The sequence below is a fragment of the Centrocercus urophasianus genome, unplaced genomic scaffold (assembly GCF_019232065.1).
Source record: "Centrocercus urophasianus isolate 14NV4802_14NV808 unplaced genomic scaffold, USGS_Curo_1.0 seq_32, whole genome shotgun sequence".
Taxonomy (NCBI): domain Eukaryota; kingdom Metazoa; phylum Chordata; class Aves; order Galliformes; family Phasianidae; genus Centrocercus; species Centrocercus urophasianus.
The window spans coordinates 1,943,280-1,956,158 of NW_024884889.1; the positions used below are offsets into that span (position 1 = coordinate 1,943,280).

A 12,879-nucleotide genomic window follows, 5' to 3' on the forward strand; every position below is an offset into this window, starting at 1 on the left:
CACATTTTATATTCATTTATGCCTATTTGCTAAGTAATTCTTTTCTTCTTCATCTTTCTATACCCTGACACCTTAATCTTGCTGACATCTTACAATAGTTAATGAGAAGCAGCTCCCTGTCTTTTCATTGCTTGCTTTCCTTCTAATACCAAGGCATCGGATGATAGTTTACTTTGCAAGTCTTGAGAATGTTGTGTTGTACTTCTCTTCTGAAGAATACATATATATTAACAGAGCTCAAGCCAAGAGTAATAATGACAGCCTTATAAAACATGATTACTAGTTGAGACACGAGTACAGACACTCTCTTGAATATATCACCCAGGTATTATTTTCAGCTGCAGACCTGAAAACAATTTCCATATTTTATAGACAAAAACATGACATCTAGCTCTAGGAGAAGCACAACCTATCTAATATATTTGAGAACACAATACTTCTAAATAATGCTGTTTTGGGGATATCTATAAACTCTCTGTTATGAGGGTAATTCATTAATTTCAGCTTCTTTAATGTCCGTCATGTAGTTAAGACATACATATACTTCCAACAAGCAAGATCTCTGGCTTTTGAGAGACGAGGTGGAAAATACGGAAAAGGAAATCTGATTGGACGTATAAACCACATGCAAATGTTTATGCTATTACTGTGAAAGAACAAATAATTGAGTAAGCAGATTGCACTCATGGCAATCTCAGCAGAGGCAGCTGTGTGTTTTTTTTTCTTCAGCTTCTCTCAGGAATATTAGGGGAATTACTGAGCCAGCCACTGCTGAGCTGAAGAGACATTAACTATATACCAGACGCACCTTGTGTTTTCATGCCAGGTTAACTGCTCTGTGCCTCAAGCACAGAATATTTTATTATAAAAAATCTAGCAGAGAAGACTGTTGCCTCATGCTATTATGCTGGATACAAGAAACATCACCTACTTACTCCAAACACAGTCTTGTCCAACGCTATCTACTCTTCTAGGGTGAGTGTTTGCATCGTGAAATCAGCAGTCACTCTGTGCGTATTGATTTTAAGTCCCGTTGCAACTTTGACAGAAGTGTGCCAAGCCTACATCTTTGTAGTACCAACAGCTACAGCAAACAGTAATTCTGTCTGGACTTTGGATTTGTACTGGAAGGAGAGTACCTTGACTTCCTCCAGAGCTCACAGCTGGCCAGCAGAAGGGTAGAGCAGTCAAAGATAACTTGGATGGCTGTTCTCAGTTTTGTTTGCAAAGTGTAATGCAAATTCATCCATATTCAGAAATTGCTAGGAAGTGCTCTACCAGTGCTGACTGTTAGAAAAACCTTTTCTGAATCTAATACATTAAAGTCTCTGTCTCCTCTGTCTTACAGTATAAACTTCACAATGCTGTTCTGACTTGTTTTGGCCATAAAACGTTTGGTTGTCTTGAAATATACACCTTGTGCTCTGTGATTTTATAGTGTTATTAGAAAAATTAGTTTTCTGATCAAAAATTGGTAGCTGCTTCTAAAATTGACATTAGTTCCCCTAATCTAAAAACTGTTCTGTGCAGTGCTTCATTTATCTGAAAATCAAGGAGGTGAGGTCATTGTGAAGACATGCTCTTCAGCATGGGTCTTATAATGGAGGTGCCAGACAAGTGAAGGTGAAATAAACACTGAGAAGAAAACTGACTAGCAGCCAGCATGGAGTTCATGGCACTGACTGGTGGACTGAGCTGGGGCTTTTGCTATGTTGCTGTTTACAGTTGTTCTTGGTTATGCTATTATATACTCCAAGTACTTGTGTCTTTCTTATTCACCATTGAATTTCTCTCACTTGTCTTGAGGAACTGAACAGTTCCTGAATACCTCTGAACAAATACAAAGTTTACCTCAAAACTGAGTATCATATGACTATTGTGAGTCCATGCAAAAGCCTATCACTGGTAAAAATCATGGTATGTTTTCTCCTCTAGATTCAGGCAACTTTCATGGCTCCGTAATGTACGTGAAATAAAAGTCAATGGTAAGGGTGAAGCATTGGCTGAATTGCCAACAGGTCATGGCTAGAACATGACCATTGAATGCTTCATTCATCTACCAAGATAATGTCCTAGTCTTGGCTTAGAATACAATTTGTGAGCTTCAAATTTGAGAAGTTGTACCATAGATTAGAAATAATTCAAAGCCTCCTTAAAATTCCCTTTTGCTTTTACCCACAGGCTAACTCGATTCTTCTTCCTTCTGGCCAGAACACATGCCACTGAAGGAACGATTTATTTCCTGAAACCATGCTGCTTTCAGCAGTTTCAAACAGCTTTAAATTATGTGTAAGTATCTCATTTCTTATCAATATTTCACCTTTAGTGTTAGCGAGTGCATAGGTCTGCACTATCCATTTAGGATTTTTTTCTGTAATATCAGTTCTAAATTATTAACCCTGCTTGGGCATGTAGAGTTGCTCACACTACCAGGGATTAAACAACCGCCAAAAAGCTCCTGTTCTTTTCTCCTTGATCCTGGCTTTTAATTTACTTGAGTTTATAAAGCTTTGCAAACCTCTGATACTTCTAATTGCCTGTCTGCATTAGCATTATCATAAAACCTTTTAACATTTCACCTTTACATTCTTCAGGATATGACCTTTAGCTTTTTCTGGAAGTACAAAGACGAGAATTAATTCTCTGTCTCCAACAATATTAAATTTGTCTGTCATCAGCATCTTAGTTTTTTTCCGTAATGGTCCTCATTAATTTCCCTTTTGATAGCTTGTGATCTGTGTACAGAATAATTGCAGAGAGTATGTGAGAGGACCTGGGTATATCTCTATTTATACATTCAGGTGTAATACTATAAGGTACGTTTAGTAACCCATGGCACATATGTAATTTTGTGCACATTTCTGCAGTTACTAGAAAGAAATAGTGCAATACTGAAAGAAATCTGAACATAACTCAACGTTTTAATGCCTCCCTTATTCTTTGCAATAAAGTTCTTCAGGCTAGGCTTTAGAGTTAAATAATATTTAAAATTTAAAAATAGAGACATTATAAGTGCCTTTCTTAAAGTTGCAATTTGTGAAACGTGATTATTCTTTTAAAACTCACTTCTTTATTACTAAATTCATCTTATAGCTCCCTTACATATTATAAAAAATTACATATTATAAAAACATATTACATATTATAAAAAATCTCTAACATACTTTTTTCAAGGTTTTCTTGCTCCATTCTTGGCTCTTTTATATGTCAATTTCTTCAGAAGGAGACTAGTTGACCAGCTGACTACACTAATGAAAGACTCTCCTAAAAGGTATTGTCTACAAAAATACGCTGCTTAAAAGAGAAGTTCTGCAGAACTTGTCCTTTGTGCCTCTTACCCCTTTTTTCCTGTCTCCAGAATAATCATTCAGTCCTACTTCTACATTTTCCCGAAATAAAAGCCTCGAGTTGCTGTAATGTGGTAAAGTGTTGACTGTAGTAACGCATCTGCATGGGATATAACAGGCTTTCTTTCTCTTCAGAAGAATATACTCTTTTATTCATAACACGAGTTATTTTCAGATAGAGATGCTAATGAGAATGGAACTTTATTCTGATTGAACTGTCTTTGTTAAACAAGGTAAATTCCGGGACTAGACTTACTGTGTATATAATCAAAATCTCACTTTCCTTACTTCATCATGATATCACCAACAGCTGAATTTGTTGCCCTTTCGTATTAAACAATGTTTATGTTAGGCGTTGTTCCTATAGTCTGGGATGGTTCATAGTTTTTGCTGCAATACGAAGATTTTCTTGCACCAGTTCCTTAAGATTTTTCAGCTGAAGATTTTCCAGTTACTCTTGTTTGAGGAACAGTTCTGAGTGCATCCTTTTTTGATGTAGGCATTTCTACTTTCAGCTCCTTGTTTGCATTAGCCATCCTGACTGTCCCTATGCTTACAGAGCTTGCCCCCCTACGATAGGGCGAGCCCTGGATGGAGGGCATGCTATGTTTTTGGTGTACCACTGCATTCTCTCATTTGCTTTCTGTTCTCCACTCATCCAATTATTCAAAAATTAATCTGATTGTTTTATAGTGTGTGAACTGTTCAGTATGCTTTATTTACGGGTCCAGTTCTTGCCTTCATAATGAATGAAGCTGCCAGGCACATATATTTTTAAATCTTTTTAGTTCTAAATATTCAGCTAGACTGGTATTTCTAGTTGAAATTCAACTGTGTGAAGGTACTTAACTCATTGGTTTCAGGGTGTTTTCCAAGTTTCCTGTAGGGGTCATTCAGATTTTTGGATATTTAAACATCTTTCAAAAATGTTACCTAAAATTTCCTTGGTTGCTAAGGCAGTTCTGGAATATCTATCCATTCTCTTTGGTTTAGTGAGAAGTCACTGCGTGATCAATTTATTTAATTTACCTCTGCTAAGGAACCTAATTAATACCCAACTTTTCTGAAACATTTAGAAATAAATCCCACTGATCTTATACAACTTAATCTCAGGTTTAGACAAAAATCTGTCTTAGTAGTTCATAAATGCATCCTCCTGTGATCTGTGCCTCTTTGTGGTGGATAATGATTGTAGTATTTGAAGATTACAAAAACAAACCTAATGCTCGCTGTTACACTGATCATAGCAAGAATACATGGCCTGATTGAATATTATCAGGAGATCATCAGAGCGGTACTGATAGCAGGCACAGTAGTGAAATGATGGAAATAAAAAGAAGAAAATTATAGATAAAAATAAAGCTGCTATCAAACAAAGCAGATGAAGGAGCAAGGGTCACAGTTTGACTCTCTTTTCCCCCTCAGAGTGGTTAATTGTTTTTCAACTTCGGCACATACGTCTTAAATGAAAAAGTACTACTAGAATGTGTGTGCATGTCTAGGGAAATGAGATTAGTGATAGCCAAATGAATATTATGTATTGATAAATCAATATGAAAACAAATTACAGAAGCTCTTCCACGGCTGTAATCCATCTTTTAGTTTTCTTCAGTTTTGCATGCTGCTGTTTTGTAGACTTTCACCCAAACAGAGGAAAGTAGCCATGTTTTCATTGCTCCCTCCCATGGCAAATTTACCCAGTCACTGACTAACATGCAGCGCTAATTTATGCAGATGCTCCTTTCCTGGCACTGGGATGAAGAGAACAGATTAGAATAAAAAGAAAAAAGAAAAAGATTTTGAACATCATTTCTTACGGTCTGGGAACTGTATTTGTTTTGGTCTTCCGGCAGCAATTCCTCCTTGTGAAAATTTTAGAGAATAATCTACTTCCATTTGGCAAGCAAGTGAAATTGAAACAAAATCTTGCAAATGTTTTGAGAAATGAAGTGGATTGGAGCAGATACTCCTTCTGCAGCCAAAATTACTAATTTAGGTGAAACTGCATATTTTGCTGAAGCTATAATTAGTTGAAAAAGTCTTGGCCACCTCTAGCAGGAACACAAAAATTACATCATGCTGTTAGGCTTGTTTTATGTCTGTTGACTTCAGTAAGCTTTTACATCTTTAAGTACCTGCAGTAGAAGTGTGCTGCTGCTTTGAGCACAACTCATCAGGAAAGCAAAGGAAAAAGCTGCAGCTTCTTATCAAGTCCTTTCTCCTCCTGTCCTGTCAGGCTCAACTCTCCTGCTGCTTCCAGAGATTTCTCTCCTTCTTTTTGCAGTTCCAGCTAGCTCTGGCTGCAAGTTGATCCCCCTGCAGCTTTTTTCCCAGCTTTTGCTGCTCTCCGTTCCCTGGTCTTGAGCACTGGTGCTGGAACCCCTTTCTGCTGGCTACCTGAAGCACCCAGATAGCTACAATCAGGGCATCATTGTTTTGTTGTCTTGCTCCCTTTGCCTCAGGACTGTTTTGTTCCACAATGCACAAGCTGGAGGTGACCTGCAGCTTGATGAAGGCCCTTCACTTTCCCATAACTGCTCTCGTTTTGAGCTCTGCTGATCCCCATGTCTGCATTCCTTTCCAGCTGGCAAGGAATTTTTCCTTCCTTTCATCTGTTCACACTGTCTTCCTAAAAGGCACGGCTAGAGCCTGTAAGCGATAATTCTGTCCACATGTCCAACACAGGAAGGTGAATGTACAGCCAGAGCTCCTCAGTGCGCTTTTGAAAATCACAGCACTTCGGTCTTTGAGTACCTTAAATAAAGCCACGCTTTATCCCAGAAGTTCACAGAAATGTGCCATTACGTGACCAAGGTATGACTTCTCAAAACAGCAGAAACAAAATACAGCCCCTAATTGAAATGCTAATTCAAATCATTAATTATTTTGACAGCTGGGAGAGAAAATATGTCCTGGCGAGTGGTCCACAAAGTGATGCAATGTGCAGAATATCTAGTCACTTTCACGTATAAAAAAGTGAAATCTTGCATTTCCTGTCAGAGTCTGAATAACATCTTCCAGTAGAAAGGGAAAAAGGGCAGGCACAAGAAATCCATCTTGTCATAGTAACAGACACTCTGATTCCTTCTCTGTTACACTGATCTGAGTAACATTCAAGCCTGACTTCATAGATCTTTGGGTTAGGCTCTTAACCTATGCAATGAATTGCTCTGTTCTAATCTTAACCAACTTTCTCTGTTTAAAAAAAAAAAAAAAAAAAAAAAAAAAAATCAGAACATGCTTGCTCTGGCTGTTAGTGTAAAGAGATTCATCAGTACAAGGTCATGCTTCCTCCTCATTCCAACACAAAAGGTGAATAAACCAGAGCAGATGCCAGCTTGTACCCAGAAATGATCACGCAAAAAAGTGAGTAATGTATTCTAGAAATAAATGCACCACAACCAGCTGTCTGAATATAACATGGATCTGCAAGAGAGAGGATACTTAAACTTCAAACATCTGATGCTGTGTCTTTAACTTACTTAACGGTGCTGCTTTGCTGAGTGGAAAATCCAGTTACTTGGATGTAGAAGGGAAACGAAGACTTATATTTCATGACAGGATCTAAATAACATATCTGTCCAAGTGAAAATCATGTGCGTTACACTAGAATGGTTATGTACATCATCCTTCTAGTTTACGTTGTTAGAGTGCTTTTACATCAAGGATGTCATTTTCTCTCCCATCAGACATCCAGGGGTTTGTCATGCAGCCTTTCTCCTCCCACTCTGCCCTCGCTGCTCCTTGTTTGACTACCAGATACTATGAAACTGTAGCTATATTTTGCAAGCTGTTTTCCACAGGTTGCAGTAAAATATATTTATATCATAAGTAATTCATTTTTAAACGTGTAAGAAGTATTTCTTTATTCAGCACGCTGTCTCAACTCGGAGCACTAAATGTATTATTAGAAGCTCTGTTGCACCGTAAGAGCTTTAAATGGAGTCTTAAAGCTTTTTAAACACAGTGTTGTCTTTGTGGCTCTGTAAATCACTATCCTGTTGGAGGTCAAAAGATTATCATTTAGTGAAGGTTTCATTCTTTATGAAGGAAACTGGTAAGCCAAAGTTATATAAATAAGCTGTCTGCCCCGAGACTTAGCCATGTGGCAAAATATATCTTTGCTGTCAAGTGCAGAGATGCTAATATGAAGACAGTACCTATTGTTTCCCTGCGGTGCTTACGGATAGTAGCATTTTGTTTATTGTGACAAAGTGAGACTCGTTTATATTCTCAGTGCTAATCACTCTTCATCCAGAAAGACTAAGAATTTACAGCAGACAACCTAATATGGACAGGTATATGTAGGAAGGAAGCGTTTCTCAGCGTCAGTAAATGCCCGTAAAATTCAAAACTACCTTGTTTATATGTTTGACCTTGGGATAAGTACAATATTCAAATCTGCTATTGGATAATTACTTTGTTTCCTTCATCATGACATACGTTTATAGTAAATTTGCCAGTATATCTGCTGAAATGTGTGTACCTATAGGTAATTTGCTGTGATACCTCAGAATAAGTAGTGTGTTCGATATGCTTCTATATTAATCTCTAACAAAACCCAAACTAAGATACGAAGTACTCAAGCTTGACTGTCTGACAGCTTCATCTGCCAACAGCCCTATAATTAGGATTCAGAAATACAGAAATGTAAAGGACAGCAATTTGTAATGTAGACTTCCAGATGCTTTTAAAACTCCCTTGGAAACAGAACCAGGATGAATGTGAACGCCTGATTCCTATGTGCACTTAGAAGGAACCTCTTCCAGGCCAAGCATGAAGGCATTTATTTATATTTTTAGTCTTATTTTTTTTCATATACTGGAAGCTTAATGCTGAAAGAAAGTTTTCATTATCTGAGCTGATAGCTAACAGTCAAAGTTGCTCTCTTGTCTCGGTATCTTTCAGTGTGTGGGAAACCGATTTATAACAATACATGGATGCACTGAATTAGAAAAGACAGTTTTAGAGCAGTGACATGTTTTTTTCCTACAGTGCACACTCCACTGAGATAAGTCAAATACACTGCATGAGAGCTGCATGCAATCTGAAAAGTTCTCCTGCACATGCTCTTGTTTTCTTTCTTTTTTCTCTGCCAGCCTGGGGGACCAGAGGGGACCCCAAATCCCACCATTTTGTGGCCCCTTTTTACAAAGGGCACAGAAACTGGTGAGGCAAAATCACTGTTCATGAATCTAACTGAGCTTACAAGCTCAGTGACACACAGAGCTTCCACTGTTTTGGAGCTTGGAAATTCAAGGTCTTGTCCAGATTCTAGCAGACTGTGAAGTCCTTGAGCTTAAACCCAAGCCTGCTTTAAGTTCTGTAACTTCCAGACAAGATTGGCTGATTTCTCAGTGTTTCTTAAGTGTCCCAAACTGCTGGTTCAAAGACTATTCCCTTAACAAAATGTACACGTTTCATAAATCTACCACTGGTGTTTGAAGCTGAGGTACAGTTATTTGTGAACTAGAATTTTTATGCCATTTTCTTTATTTTATTTAATGTAACTGCAGTGATGCTATCTCTGCTAACTCATTGCCGTAAGCTGTGTATTCCTGCCATGAGTCTGCAGACTTATGACAGTACTCCCCTCCTACCACCTGTACCTGAGCAGCATAAACAATCCTCTGCCACGTCAGGTACTTTGAATGCTTTCCTACAACTCAAACATTTTTCTTATCACTTCCACCGTTTCCAGAAAGCGAAAGGAAATTTCTTGCGTAGTTTTAAAACCTTTCAAGTTTCATGAGCTATGTATACCTTTGTAGACCAATGCTATTTTACATTTGATAAACGGAGAATAAAGAACAAGGAAAAGCCTTGAGAAATTTACTGTAAGGCATCGCAATATGAATCTATCTATAAAAAAATCAATCCGGGCCCAATATAAAATGGCTGCTTCATGCAGCAGGCCCTGTGAAGTACAGCTCGATGTACAAACAGCAAAAATTGCTTGGTGTGTATATATATATCTACGCATACACTCACATAAATTTCTGATGTAGTCAAAGTTGTTATATTCAGTAGACTTCTGTCACCAGTGTCCACCTGAGCGCACAGATGAACTTATAAAACCAATATAATTGCTCTGGTTTCATTGCTATTTAGTAATGTAATTTTTTTAGATCAACTTCCCTACATTGCTGATTATACATGTGTGTATTTACGCATTCTACCCTTATATACAGAAAAGGTAATCATAATGGGTAATGCTTTTGTCAGCAAATCTCCCAAACTGCAGAACCAAAAATTAAGTGTAGTTTAGGTGAGGAAAAGCAGGCAATGTTCAGAAACAACAGGTAAATGAACATATATGTTTAGCCATATGTTTAGCCTGTGACGAGGTTTTTCATGGCCAAAATCAAAATTTTCAGATCACTCAGGACTGTGTCGTTTATATATAATTCAGCAACTAATATATATTATTACCGTTACTAGTACTGGTCTTTGTTTTGATTTTCCACAGTAATGAGAGTAATTCAAGATAGATTTTCCCCTGTTAGTGTTTCACTGGGAAGCTGTTCTATAACACAGTTTAAGACAGAAAGTTAAGATCATATCCGCTAACAGAGTTAATAATCAATTCCAGCAATATATTTCATGTTCTACTTTTTTGCTCAAATCTATTTTTTAATGTATTTTCTCACAAATTCTCTTTTTTTTTCCTTTCTTTCCTCCCCCCAGGAAGTAAAACAAAAATCTTCAAATCTACAAGAAGTTCTCCATTAGCTTTGTGTTTTTCTCTAAGGAAATTATTGCTTTTTAATCTGCCATTCATCTCATCCACAGAGGAACAAAGTGGATTTTCAGGTCAGATACCTCTCTTACAAATCAATAAGACGTTGTTGAAAAGTTGGAATTTGAAAGGTACGGTACAAATTATACGTATGTGACTCCTGTGTAAATGATGTACTTAAGTTTGTGCAATATTGAGAGATGTTTGAACCCCGGTGGGTTCTTGGCTGGCTGGACCCTACAAGTGAAAGAAATGAAGTCATAGAGATTGCCAGTTTTTGTCAAGGAGGTGTGTAAGATGTTTTTGTTTCAGGTGCCTTGTTCCTTAAGGTAACGTATATCAGTGTACATGAAGAAACTGGGTCATACTCTATTAGGTTTTGCAGAAATATAGTAAGCAAAAAGTGGATGTTCTAACAGGCTATCGAGATTGAACTGTAAGGCTGGGAGTACTTGGGATGCATGAACAAGACTCGGCTGTATTGTGGGAATTAGCTTTGTATCATGATAATGCAGATGCTTTTTTGGAATTGATCTGAAATATAAATAATTGATTTTTCAAAAGTAAAGCTTCTAAAAATGAAAGGAAGAAGTCTCCTGTTGAAACTTGACAAGGAATAAAATATTTTAACTGAGCTCCTAAACTGGTATTTGAGTAATGGCAGTTATCACAAATGGATCACTTCAAAGACGTACTCTAGGCTGGCCAAGAAAGCATCGGGCCACTCTGTGGCTTTTTTTCCCCATGCAGTATAAGCTTCAAAAACTGTCTATTGCCAGGCTTAACTTTTATGTGGACTGAGATAATGGGAGCTGGCTACTAATAGTGAAGCACTAAATGTCCTTCATTTCTCCTGATCATTTGTACTTGCTAGGCTGTAGCCAGCTTGTGAGGTGTTTTGGCTGTGGAGATATTTCTACACTGTGACGTTTGTTTCCATCCTGATTGAAAATTATACTAATTAAAGCTTGTTCCCTGGTTTTCTGCTCTTCATAAGTGCAGTGATTCTGGAGTAGATTAATGACATATATTTTGAAAAATGCTGATTATCAAGTCTGATTTTTCTTTTTGTGCCAATGTGTTGCTTCTGACAACATCTTCTGATCGGAACAAGACTCTGTACAAAAATCTTTAAGCAGCTGCATTTTTATGAATATATTAATTTCATTACTTATTCTTCCTCTGATGAAGACCTGAAACCAGTCTTCCATCTGAAATGTAAAACTTACAACTGTTTACATGTATATGAATATATATTTATATGCACATAGGCACATATACCTATATACCTATGCTTCTCCATGCAAATTGAAGACAAACCTTGACTTTTTCTACATTTTATTTTTTTCTTTTAATGTCTCGGGCAGTTCGTTATACAGGAAATATGCCATGATTCATCCATTCTAATAGATTCCACCCCCAACTAGGGCTGAATTTTCCATCTTTTGAAGAAGAATTTCATGCCATTAACGATGTACATTCAGACTAGGTAACCTTACTTCCTGAGTTTCCTTTCCTTTCTTGGCAGTACTAAGTGGCAAAGCAAAGAGCTGCAGAACAAAACATTTTCTCGACTTGGAGGCTCCTAGCAAATGTTTCATTCCTCAAACTGAGCTCTTTCCTGCTTAAAACTTTCGTAACTTGTTTGGAACTTAATGAGCCCCACATGTCTTGGCTCCCAGCGCCAGCCAGACTGCAACAGCAGAACAAGTCTCCTGCTCTGCACAGAGTCATGAAAAATGTCAGTCTTGCCCAGTACTTTTTTGAAATCTTTTTCTTTTTTTTGTTTACACTCTGAGGACTTTATTTGCTGGTCAGCTGACCCCCTAAATTCAAAACTGAATTTACGACACACTGCAAATCTCCTGCGTGGTTATGAAGACAGCAGACAAAATAGCACTGTAGTGCTCCGATCTCTCTTGGATTCTCATGAAATATGATGCCAAGGCTGAAGTTTTAGGCCTGATAAAAACTATCCGCAGGAACTTCTTGATTGTTCCAGAGAATCTACTTTCCTTTTCACCAGCACGATTACAAAGGATAAAGTCACAAATGTGGCACCCATTGTGAATGACAGAGGTTTGGCGGAAGGTGGTTCCTGACCAGAGGGGTTTACAATAATATATAGAAACAGACAATAATCTGTTGTAAAGTTTGTATGTGTACATGTCTATATATGCTCATTTATAAACTACTTTGAAGCCATTTCAGAAACCATCTCAACAGTAGAGAAACAGCAGAAGCGACTCATTTGATAAAGCAAAAGGTATCTAAGATATCTAGATGAAATACCATGGTAAAAGAAAAAGAAAAGCAATCCCCGAAATCTCAAAAAGAGTACTGTTATGTAGAGTTTTCATACGTATTTTCCATACTGAGGTAGAAATTCATATCTAGCTATGTAGGTATTCTCTCTTTCTTCTACAGAAGTTGCTCTTAGCATTTGTATGCCATAACAATGTTATAAGCTACACGAAGCTCTGTGATTCAATAAAGTAATTTAGAAAAAGCAGATTGGCTACGGGGGATGGTCAGTGGTTTTAATTAATATATATATATATATTTTTGCAATTAAAACTGTATGGTGAAATTCATACTGGGTAGGAAAAAAATGTTAAGCTAATTGGGAAAGAAGTATTCCTTCTTGGGATCTGTTTAACCAGCACAAACCAGATGCCAAACTAACAAATGCAATCCTATTTCTTCCTAGATTCGATCAGTTACAAAAAATGCGTACCTTAAGGGTAATTCTCTTTGATCTTATGGGATAACAGAGTGTATCAGACACTTTGA

At 37.4% G+C, this 12,879-nt stretch overlaps 1 long non-coding RNA gene across 1 annotated transcript; it reads left to right on the forward strand.

The window, feature by feature from the left end:
• The first annotated feature begins 2,202 nt into the window (after positions 1–2,202).
• On the forward strand, positions 2,203–11,220 carry LOC122166242. Its single transcript, XR_006170742.1, has 3 exons — positions 2,203–2,289; positions 3,175–3,271; positions 10,035–11,220. It is a non-coding gene; the product is annotated as an uncharacterized LOC122166242 (long non-coding RNA).
• Positions 11,221–12,879: the final 1,659 nt, after the last annotated feature.